This window comes from Babylonia areolata, chromosome 14 (assembly GCF_041734735.1).
Source record: "Babylonia areolata isolate BAREFJ2019XMU chromosome 14, ASM4173473v1, whole genome shotgun sequence".
Classification (NCBI taxonomy): Eukaryota; Metazoa; Mollusca; class Gastropoda; order Neogastropoda; family Buccinidae; genus Babylonia; species Babylonia areolata.
In genome coordinates this window covers 22,610,742-22,623,556 of record NC_134889.1, presented here as the reverse complement: position 1 = coordinate 22,623,556, position 12,815 = coordinate 22,610,742, and the positions used below count along the sequence as shown (strand labels likewise).

Here is a 12,815-nt window from a genome sequence, read left to right as displayed (position 1 = left end):
AACTCTGTGTGTGTGTGTGTGTGTGTGTGTGCGCGCGCGCGCGCGCGCGTAGACGAAATGTAACAACAACAAGTAAGAGAGAAAGTTTATACGAAATGCAAGGTGGTATCTGAAAATGAAGCAGATAGATCTGTTCGCTTGTTTGTCGCTATGTAATGTGTGGACACAGATCTGTGTGGTGATGTGGGTGAGTAGTGAACATATGTAATGTGTGGATAGAGATATGTGTGGTGATGTGGGTGAGTAGTGTACAGTGATATGTAATGTGTGAACACAGATCTGTGTGGTGATGTGGGTGAGTAGTGTACATGATATGTAATGTGTGGATAGAGATCTGTGTGGTGATGTGGGTGAGTAGTGAACATATCATAATTCAAATAAAAGCCCCATAATCACACCGTGTCGATTCACAGCATACACATCTAGTGAAGTGCCTTTGGTCCGGTTGCTTGTTGTCCACAGCTGAATTTTTGTGTGACTTTTGTTGTTGTTGTCGTTGTTGTTGTTGTCCATCTTCATTTTCAGTTTGTAGGCTATGTGTAAGACATGATTTGTTGTTGTATCTGTATTAATTTTCATGCTTGATTTTATCGCAAAACAACAAAAATCTCTCGTGACCTTCAGTCACAGCATGTTTTTTGTTGTTGTTTTTTTCAAGCACATCTCCAGTCTACGATAGAAAATGCATCAGCACTATGGGACGACGCTAACACCATGAAGTCATTCAGTTACTGAATCTTCATAAACTGACGGGGGCTCAGGCTGGTACTCCTTAAAAGCACTTCCCTTTTGGACTCAGACTATAAACAAGCGAATATTCTCCCACTTATCCGTAAATTAGAGTGCAACAACAATGCACAATGTTATGACAAGTAATGCACCACCAATACTAATAAACTAAGTTTCTGTAAATTCGTCAAGAAACTCACTCCCAGAGACAATTAAACAACACCATTGCCCAACCACCTTCAAAAACACTACCTTTCCCACCACATGCCATAATGTGTTGTGTAAACTGCTCATTTTATTGAAAATGATTGTGACATGTGTACGGTTGACAGAACCTCCCTCACACTCCGTCCCCCATTCTGGTCTGTAGTGCGGTGTGTGTGTTGTGTGTGTTTGTTTCTTTCATTTTGTTCATTTTTTTCCCTATGTACTTTACTAATATCATGCTTGTACCTGTAAGCGTGCGCAAGTGTGTGTAGCTGTTTGATCAGTTCCCTCTGTCATGGATTTCTATCAACACCACGCTTTGATTTCTATTTAGTATTCCGTAGTGTTGACCATGTATAGGGCGCGGACTGGATGTAAAAAAGGACACCAGTGCTTATCTGTTATTCTCGACATCAAGAATTTTGTCTTAATTGCCTTGTCTTGTCTCTCTCTCTCTCTCGCATGTATTACGCGCGCGCGCACACATACACATACACATACACACACGCACGCGCGCACACACACACACACACACACACACACACACACACACACACACACACACACTGACAAGCATACAGACAGACAAGGAGTTTCAGTTTCTGAAGGATGTATCTTTGCTGTCAGTCAAACTCATATACACGCTCCAACGATCCACAGGTCAGATACCTCACTTTGCAGTCAGGCCTTGAGTGCATGTACATATATATCTATCACTCTCAAACTAGGAGGCAAAGTTGCACTGGCTCTTAATGCTGCAGCCTTGGGGGCTACAGTAGTTGGCCTTTGGGAACCATCCCAAAGCCGACTGTCTTAAATCCCTCTTGGCCGAGAGAGTGGGGATGTAACTTGGGCAAGACACTCTCCACCATAATCAAATTCTAGCCCAAATAGTCGGAACAGCAGTTGCCTCCTCTGCTGTTCTGATGGTCTTAGTCGGACACGACTGACTATCATATATATATATATATATATATATATATATATATATATATATATAGAGAGAGAGAGAGAGAGAGACTTCGTGTGTGTGTGTGTGTGTGTGTGTGTGTGTGTGTGTGCACCCCTCTGAGTGGAATTCTTCTACAGAATTTTGCCAGGGGACAACACTCATTGCCATGAGTTCTTTTTCGGTGCGCCAAATGCGTGCTGCACACGGGATCTCGGTTTATCATCTCATCCGAATGACTGCGACGCTCAGACTGATTTTCCAGTCTAACTTGGGAGAAAGGGGCAGAGCAGGGTTCGAAACAGACTCTCACAGACTCTGTGTTGGCTGATGAGTGTCAATTCAATTCAAAATACTTTATTGTCTGCTTCAACCAAAACAGAAACTTCTCTTTAGGCTCACTTAAAATAAAATACCCGTCAGCAAAAATCAAAGAGAAAAAACAAACAACTGACACACCCTTCATTGATCATGCACACATAAATTATTATTTAAAAAGAAAAAAAAAACCATGTGGGTAAGATACCATTACATTATGATTTAGAGTGAAACAACTGTGTGTGTGTGTGTTGTGTGTGTCCGTGCGTGTGCATGCATCGTTATGTGCACGTGTGTGTGTGTGCCTGCGTGTGTGAGAGTGTGTGCGCGCGAATGTGTACGTTTTAATCATTAACCATTCTGCCGCCTTCCTCCTTACATATATACATACATACAGACAAACAGATAGATAGACATACATACATTCATATATACATACATGCAGACAGACAGACATACATACAGACAAGGCAGACAGACAGGCAGGCAGGCAAGCGCTCACGCACGCACGCACGTATACATACATACATACATATATACGTACATGCATACATACATACATACATGTGAAATGAAATTATGGTGCTTAGAGCCTCGCCGACCACTAAGGCCATCTCAAGGCTCTCGCCACGTTAAAACCTACTACAAGTGTAAAAAAAAACAAACAATTAAAACGAGTCACCACTTCAAACTTTCCACTCAAAGTTTAAAAAACTTCCATAGTTTAAAACCTTCAAATCTGATTAAAAATGTTCACTTCTTTCAAGAAGTCCATCAGCGCCCACGGAGGGACATAACGACAGACATGTATACATACATATATGTCTATGTACAAATGAACTGTCGCGGGCACTTGTTATGATCGAGGCAATTCAAGTCGAGAGGGCAGTAAAAGGCATTGAATACCAATTGATTATTTGAACAAAGGCATAAACAAGCATTAAAGGACGTCGCCGTTCGTATGTCGGCTGACGGTGAACACACACACACACACACACACACACACACACACACTTACACACACACACACACACACACACACACACATACGCACACTTACACACACAAATACACACACACACACACACACACACACATACGCACGCTTACACACACACACACACACACACACCACGCGAGTACCACATATTAGATTAGTATATATCACACTATATATACACCTACTCTATCTCTCGCCCACGGACACACTACGACACAGACACACGCGCGCGCACACATACACACACACACACACTGGGACACACACACACACAACACACACACACACACATGAGAAAAAGGCAGACAAGCATACAAACAGACAGACAGAGATAAATACAGAGAGAAAAGAAGAAGAAAAAGACACGTACATACCCTTAAGTCAGCAGTCCACGACACACACTGAACATGACGGCCAAGTCAAATGCTTTCACGGAAGTGTCCTATTGCGGAAGGGACATAACTGTGTCATGGTTGTCAATAGCAACCAGTCAACACACGCGCACACACTTAGCTCTTTCGCAAGTCTGCGACTCGGTCGATTTGGATTGTTCAAGCATGCGTTCACTGGCTAAAAGCTGTTCCTTTTCTTTCTGATTTCTGTTTTTTCCTCCCTCCAAATCTAAGTGACCTGTCTCGCTTGTATTCTTCATCAGCTTTTCAACACAGAGACCTTTTTATTTATATTTATTTAGTTAGTTTTTTTGTTGTTGTTGTTTTGTTTTGTTTTTTGTAAATAAAAAATAAATGTCTATAGGCTTCTTGTTTGAAAAAAGGCCAGGTATGGAAGCACACAGGCGACCAGTGATGTCACAGCAGTAGTCTGTTAATTATAATTGTCTTCTTCTTCAGCTAGTGTATTCGACTGCTAACTTTGGGAATGTGCGTCTTTTTGTCTTTTTTCTTTCTTATCCTTCTCTTTCTTAATCTGTCTCTGAATGACTGTATGTCTCGTGTGCGTATGTGTGTGTGTGTGTGTGTGTGCGCGTCTGTGAGAGAGAGAGAGAGAGAGAGAGAGAGAGAGAACAAGAACAAAACTTTAATCTCCAGGCCTCCGGCCCCTAGAAAGAGGTCAAAAGTACACAATATGGTGATCACTCAACCACAAGAGAGAGAGAGAGAGAGAGAGAGAGAGAGAGAGCAGACACACAGACTGGATTACTTTTCCACACCCTTTCCTTCACATGCCCACAGATTCACACACACACACACACACACACACACACACACACAGACCTACACCTACACACACTGAACAAAACCATGAAAAAAAAAAGAAAACCCTGCAGAACTGTTCACATTTCTCTTTATTAGTATATGCTCCAATACAGTGATTTCATATCCTTCTCAACGCAGTGAATACTAAACCCAAACAAGGCATAGGGAACAAAGGGAACATAACATATCGCTGACACAATACATTCAACATGTCATCTCGTCACACAGAAAAACACACTGGATCACAATCTGAGACACATACTACACGGCTGCTAAAGCGCCATTCCATAAACCCCAAAAAGTTATAAACATTTCCATGCAAACTATTCATGCAAAATTCACATGAGAAAAAATAACAACAACAAACTAACTGAAAGTCCAGTCAGAGATGCAAAATTCACCTGCCAATTTGGATTGAAACCATGGTGCCAGTACAATCAAATGCAAGAAAAATGAAATAATGAGGACTGCAGTCCTGTTTTCTATGGAAGAAGAGACGTGTAGCAAAGAGGATGTAGCAGCAGGGTGCTCACAGCAACCTGATCAGGAAGTTTGGTTCGGATGGAGATTTCATCGAAACACTGTACTGTATTGTACCTGATCAGGTAATTTGGTTTGGATGGAGATTTCACCGAAACATTGTACTGTATTGCACCTGATCAGGTAATCTGGTTTGGATGGAGATTTCACCGAAACATTGTACTGTATTGCACCTGATCAGGTAATCTGGTTTGGATGGAGATTTCACCGAAACATTGTACTGTATTGTACCTGATCAGGTAATCTGGTTTGGATGGAGATTTCATCGAAACACTGTACTGAATTGTACCTGATCAGGTAATCTGGTTTGGATGGAGATTTCACCAAAACATTGTACTGTATTGTACCTGATCAGGTAATCTGGTTTGGATGGAGATTTCACCAAAACATTGTACTGTATTGCACCTGATCAGGTAATCTGGTTTGGATGGAGATTTCACCAAAACATTGTACTGTATTGCACCTGATCAGGTAATTTGGTTTGGATGGAGATTTCACCAAAACACTGTACTGTATTGTACCTGATCAGGTAATCTGGTTTGGATGGAGATTTCACCAAAACACTGTACTGTATTGCACCTGATCAGGTAATTTGGTTTGGATGGAGATTTCACCAAAACACTGTACTGTATTGCACCTGATCAGGTAATTTGGTTTGGATGGAGATTTCATCGAAACATTGTACTGTATTGTATTACTATTTTTTGTCACAACAGATTTCTCTGTGTGAAATTTGGGCTGCTCTCCCCAGGGAGAGTGTGTCGCTACACTTAAGAGCACCATCCTTTTTTTTTTTTTTCCTGCCTGCAGTTTGTTTTTTAATCTGTTTTCCTATCAAAGTGGATTTTTCTACAGAATTTTGCCAGGGACAACCCTTTTGTTGCTGTGGGTTCTTTTACGTGCACTAAAGTGCATGCTGCACACGGGACCTTGGTTTATCGTCTCATCCAGATGACTAGCGTCCAGACCACCACTCAAGGTCTAGTGGAGGGGGAGAAAATACTGGCGACTGTGCCATGCGGCTAAAAAGGGAACAGTTCGCTGGGTAATGGAGCTGGCAGAAAGGGGGAATCTCATCAAACACTGCCTCAGCATGAACACTGATCTGCCCCAAACCGGGCAATGTTCACATGCAAAGTAAAAAAAAAAAAAAGTTTTGCCACCTGGTGCAAAATAAAAGCCTTGCTTTGCGCAGAGACTGTGCAAGACTCGGGTCTTCAAGATTCATGTGGTGACAAAAAAAGGGTTCTAGCCAATTTCTTTCTTTCAGTGTGAAGTTTGATTGTGAATTTAGCATTTGTTTTTGGGGTCAGTGGAATTTCACTTTAACTGTCAGGTGAAACAACACAACTGTCGCTGAAACATTCTCATAACCAAAGGAAATCAAAGGAAATAAAAACCAAGAACACAAAGTTAAAATAAAAGACTTGACTCAAAGTGGTCTGGGATGACAACTCCTTCACAAAAGGTAAATGAAACAAACCAAAATAATAAATGACTACAAAACAAACAGGACAAAGCCATCAAGAATGTGTATGAAAAAGAATCTTTCTATCTCTAAACCTTGTAGAGAACCTTGATAGCCTGTGGATAAAATAACCAGGATTTTTTTTTTTTTTTTTTTTTTTTTCAATCACCAAGCATAAAATGATCTTTCCAACAAGAAAACTACAGATAACCAACAATATATAACTTCATAAAACTCTTCAGAGAACTACGTACTATCAACAACATAAAACTTGATAAAACTCTTCAAAGAACTACGTACTATCAACAACAAACAAAATAAACCCCTTTTTTCCCCTAGCATGTATGTGTATGATTCTTCATTGCAAAACGAAAAAAACAAACAAACAAACAAAAAAAACCCTGGAAAACCAACACCGTGACCCTGAATAAAACATTCTAACATAAAATGAAGTGAAATAAAATACAAAATAAAATCAAATTAAAAAAAGAAAAAAAACCACACAATCAAATGACTGTTGTTAAACATACACGGTGATGAAAACAAGAAAAAAGAAAAAGAAAAGAAAAACCTGAAAAAATAACATACACACCTCACAACTGAGAACCAGTCAAGCATCAGCAACAGCCCTATAGCAGTTAAAGAAAAACAAAATCTAGACAAAATCATGCCACATCCAGACACTTTCTTTTGTGAATATTGGAAGACGAAACACAAAAACTAAATGATAATGCCACCAATGCTACACACACACACACACACACACACACACACACACTGTATCTTTCCTTAGCAGGTGATAGTCGACAATTATGGGAGACTTGGCAGACCATGGTGAGGTACTTAATGTGATACTTCAAAGAACAAACATGCACATGGTTAATGCCCTTCACCGATCTATTCATTAAAGGCATACAGAAATATGTGCAGCTTCAGTGTGAGCTGTTCATACCACAGCTGACTGCGAAGGACACATATTAAAACAGGACAGACAATGCGTTAAACAGAAAACTTGATACTGTTTCGGTTGCGACTGAGTGGACAAAATATTATCATGAGCACCCAAATACTAAGTTAGAGAATGAACAAAAGAGCACATGACAAAAACGCGGATAAACTGGCTCAACAGCAAAGCTGGCGGGAAAAAAGCTACTTCTGGTTAGTCAGTTTTGTATTTATAGGTTTCTCCACTCTGTAGTCACTAAGAAATGTGGGCTTTTTTTGTTGCTTTTTTCTTTTTTTAAATTGTACAGCCGTCCCACATTCACTCACCAACTGAAACTATTATTAGACTGGGGTTTTCCCATGAGTGCATGTGTGCATGAAACACACATACACACACACATCACACACACACATGTACACACATACACATGCACACACACAAGTACACGCACACACACACACACAGACTCTCTCTCCCATCTGCACACATACACAGTTTCATTTACCAGCGACTGTAAATATACATCTTGCTGACTGGCGTCTTCACAATCCATCAACTTTCAAAATATGTACAAGAAATCAAAACCAGATAGCTGAAGGTAGGAAACTCCCCACTTCCCTGCAAGCAACCACACACACCATCAAGAATGATCAGAACCTGAACAAAAAGCAAACACAGGCTGTGCAGGCAAAGTGCTTGTTGTTTTGGACCCCCCCCCCCCCCCACCCCCACTCCAACACTGACTCTTACAGTCACACATCTTGTGCTTAGCAAGGGCCTGCAAGCAAAAGCCTTTCAGCTCGGAGTGCTTTTCTCAGCTTTCTAAGCAATCACACTTAAGTTTACATACATACAGCATTTACACAGGCAGGACCATTTTGGTGGAAAATGAAAGACACAGAATACAAAAAAAAAAAAAAAAAAGTAGGAGTAGGAGGGTAGGACAAACTTTTGAAAGAAAAATAAAAGTGTGTTTCTGGACTCGGGCAATGACCAAAAACAGAAAAAAGAAAATAATCTGCAAAGTCTGTTCCACCCCTCATTCTCTGCAGGAACTACGGACAACAAGTTTAGTATTTCATTTAATTCATCAAGTATTTGGTTTTGGGGTGTGTGCTGGTCTTCTTTTTGGGGGGTGGGGGTGGGGTGGGGGTCACTCCTGATGCTCCAATACACTCTGTGGTCAAATATACTCAAGGTGAAACAGCAGCCTAGTGGTAAAAGCATGTGGTTATTTGTATTTTGTATTTGTATTTCTCTTTTTGTCACAGCCGATTCTTCTGTGTGAAATTCGGGATGCTCTCCCTGGGGAAAGCGTGTTGCTACACTACAGCGCCACCCATTTTTTTTTTTTTTTGTATTTCTTTTCCTGCGTGCAGTTTTATTTGTTTTCCTATCCAAGCAGAATTTTGCCAGGGGCAACCCTTCTGTTGCCATGGGTTCTTTTATGTGCGCTAATTATATGCTGCACACGGGACCTCAGTTTATTGTTGCATCCAAATGATTAGGAATCAAATATCCATGGATTCAAGTCCCATATACATATGGAGATTTTTACTCAGCTCCCCCTCCCCCACCCTCTGGGAACCCCTGTCCTCCCCACATCAGACCTTAAGCCATGGGCTAGAGATGCTGGTCATTCCAGTGACGTCATAACCAAGGTCACAGTCCAGTGACGTCATAACCAAGGTCACAGTCACATCCTTTACCACCCAGCTGCAAGCAAAGGGTCAACGTCCCTGGCAAAATTCTGTAGAAAAATCTGCTCTGATGATAAAACAGTCACTTGCAGACAGAACAGAACACCACCAACAAAAAAAGAACAGGGTTGTTGCTGCACAGCGACAATGCACTTTCTCCCCAGGGAGAGCAATCCCAAATTTCACACCCAATCTTCCTGTAGAAAAAAAAAAAAAAAAGTAATAAGTACAGCACAATACAATACCATACAATACAATCTAACCTTGCATTAATTAACTTAAAAACAACAACTTAAATCATCAAGCAGCAACCTGGATTAATAATTATTTCAAACATGAAAAGGAAACAAGTATTACTTTATCTAAAAAAAACAACCAAACAAACTATAAACCAAAACAGCTCTCATAAAAACAAATAAAGCATTCCACACCCTGTGTGCCTCTTTTCACACTGAAAAACAACAACAACAACAACAACAACAAAAGCCCCCGATGTTTCCTTTCATTCACCGGCTAAGGAAAACGTTCCTCTGAACTGGAGCTAGCCCAGTGATGGCTAAGGAAAACGCTCCTCTGAACTGGAGCTAGCCCAGTGATGGCTAAGGAAAATGTTCCTCTGAACTGGAGCTAGCCCAGTGATGACTATCATCGTTAGTTTGCCGATAGTTTACTCACACTTGCTGACAGTCTCTGCTGCACCGAGACACAGTCTGAGCGATGTCATTTCATTTGCACGCACATGTACATGATGCTTTGCCCCTGTATGCTCCTCTGCTTTTCGTAATGTACATGGACACACACACACACACACACACACACACACACACACACACAAACACACATACACACACACACAAACTTGCAAGTATGAGTGTGCATATACACAGGAAGACACGAGCATACTCACACACAAACACACACACACATATATATATATACACACACACAGACACATACAATTCTGTACCAAAGTTATTGCTCTGCTCTGTGGACACTGTGGGCATGGAAAGAAGTACAGATATGTTATGCGCTTGTGCACACACACACACACACACACACACACAGGTCACAGTCAGGTTTCCTTTGGACTGACCCTGAGTACAATGACAGAGACTAGTTTGAGTACGTTCAACCAGAAACAAGAAGAAATCAACAATACAAATATACAAATACTGAGAACACATGCAAAAGGGGTTAAAAAAAAGAAAAAAGAAAGAAAAAAAAAAGAAGCATAAAAATAATTTTCACTGTTATATCACTGTTTATACAACAGTTATATTTACGTTATTGTTAAAAAAATAAAAAAATAAAAAATTTTTAAAAGATAAAAAATTTCACTCTTATATCACTGTTAATATGACAGTTATCTTAATGTTATTGTTGTTGTTATAAAAATTAAAAAAAAGGATTAAAATGTTTAGATCGAAGGACCCATACACATAACCTTTCATGGCTACAGGGACAGTGAATTCCAATCCACTGTGTCCAGGGCGCGGTGTTACAGGAAGCCAGGACCCTATTCCCTCCTACCACGCCCTGACTGGTCAGGTGAGGAAAATCCCAAACTCCCAAGGACAGACCGTCGTGACTGCCAAAACAGGGCCCTGAGCCCTGGTCACTGGTCAACACAAGATCATCACAAGTCCACTGCCAAGCCCATTCTGCCAAGATGTCTGATCATGATCATCATGTCACTGATCAGAGTCGTGTTATGTCCTTGTCAGTGCCACTGTCATCGTCTACTTTTCAAGGCGGAGGAGTGGATAAGCAGCATCTTTTAATATTAATAATGCTAATGATAATAATACTAATGTTAACACTGTTAGCCGCTCGAAATTTGGCCAAGCAGAGCAAACCAATAGGCCTAGTTTGCATCAGTTTGACATGGTACAGTATATGACACCAAAATATTGATAATAATGCTAATAATAATAATACAAAATTTATACATGGCGCAATTCCCACTACAAATGCATCTCAAAGCACCAAACCTGATCCAGCTGAAATCATACATCCTCATTATGACAGAATGACATGTCGCGATCACAGTTTTAAAATGTGACATCATGAATGTAGCGCCCTAACCACTGGTGGGGTGAAGGGCACAGGTAAGATGTGACATCATGAACGTAACACCCTAACCACTGGTGGGGTGATCGGTACAGGTAAGATGTGACATCATGAACGTAGCGCCCTAACCACTGGTGGGGTGAAGTGTACAGGTAAGATGTGACATCATGAACGTAACACCCTAACCACTGGTGGGGTGAAGTGTACAGGTAAGATGTGACATCATGAACGTAACACCCTAACCACTGGTGGGGTGAAGGGCACAGGTAAGATGTGACATCATGAACGTAACACCCTAACCACTGGTGGGGTGAAGTGTACAGATAAAATGATAACATCATGAACGTAACACCCTATCACTGGTGGGGTCAGGTACAGGTAAGATGTGACATCATGAATGTAACACCCTAACCACTGGTGGGGTGAAGGGTACAGGTAAAATGATGACATCATGAACGTAGCACCCTATCACTGGTGGGGTGAAGGGTACAGGTAAAATGATGACATCATGAACGTAACACCCTAACCACTGGTGGGGTGAAGGGTACAGGTAAGATGTGACATCATGAACATGAGCCCTATCACTGGTGGGGTGAAGGGCACAGGTAAGATGTGACATCATGAACGTAGCACCCTATCACTGGTGGGGTGAAGGGCACAGGTAAAATGATGACATCATGAATGTAACACCCTATCACTGGTGGGGTTAAGGGCACAGGTAAGATGTGACATCATGAACGTAACACCCTAACCACTGGTGGGGTGAAGGGTACAGGTAAAATGATGACATCATGAACGGAACACCCTATCAATGGTGGGGTTAAGGGCACAGGTAAAAAGATGACATCATGAACGTAGCACCCTATCACTGGTGGGGCGAAGGGCACAGGTAAGGGGAATGGAAGCAGAATGCTTCACAACTCTGCGTGTCTGAGCATAAACATCAGAATAAATGCACGACAAACCCCAAGAGGTCTTAACAGTCTGCAAACACACATGATATAGTTCACTGTCCACCCTCACTGCAGAAACCAAGCCAAGGTTTCAAAGCATGTAAAAAAAAAAAAAAAAAAAAAAAAAAAAAAAAAAAAAAGGTTAAAAAATCAACAAACTAAAACATGAAGGAAACACCCACCACTGACCATTCCTAGACATCATTCAAAAACACAGTGCTGTTGATAAAAGGAGGTATTTTCACTGCACTACCGGAGTCTACATAAGATTAACCCCTTGACTACTGCTGATGACGGTGTTCACCAGAGAAGGGCTGTCATTGACGTCACCTCACTGAGATAAACACAGCTCACAGATCACAATGTCCGTCACAATGCCCTTATTTGGAATATTTCCACCTGGGATTCAACAAGAGATGTAGAGGTCAAAAAGGAAGAATTAAAAAAAAGAAATGATGATTTCACATTGCCATATGGCAGCCTATGTCTCTGATGAGGAAACAGGCGTAGAGAGTTTCAGTTTCAGGGTGTCAGTTTCAGTTCCTCAAGGAGGTGAATCCATATATGCTACACCACATCTGCTCAGCAGATGCCTGACAAACAGCATAACCCAGCGTGCTTAGTCAGGCCATGAGTAGAGTGACGGTCTAGAGGTAACGCATCCGCCTAGGAAGCGAGAGAGAATCTGAGCGCACTGGTTCGAATCACGGCTCAGCCG

General features: G+C 41.2%; 1 protein-coding gene and 1 long non-coding RNA gene across 2 annotated transcripts in view; one reads left to right on the top strand and one right to left on the bottom strand.

Annotated features, from left to right (window-relative positions):
* Window positions 1-3,641, bottom strand: part of LOC143289546 (uncharacterized) — a 23,210-nt gene extending 19,569 nt beyond the window's left edge. The window contains exon 1 of the mRNA XM_076598553.1: window positions 3,578-3,641. The gene's annotated coding sequence lies outside the window, so the exon portion shown is untranslated. The remainder of the gene's footprint in view (window positions 1-3,577) is intronic.
* An 856-nt stretch (window positions 3,642-4,497) lies between these two features.
* LOC143289917 (uncharacterized) lies at window positions 4,498-6,926 on the top strand. Its single transcript, XR_013056293.1, has 2 exons — window positions 4,498-5,025; window positions 5,200-6,926. It is a non-coding gene; the product is annotated as an uncharacterized LOC143289917 (long non-coding RNA).
* Window positions 6,927-12,815: the final 5,889 nt, after the last annotated feature.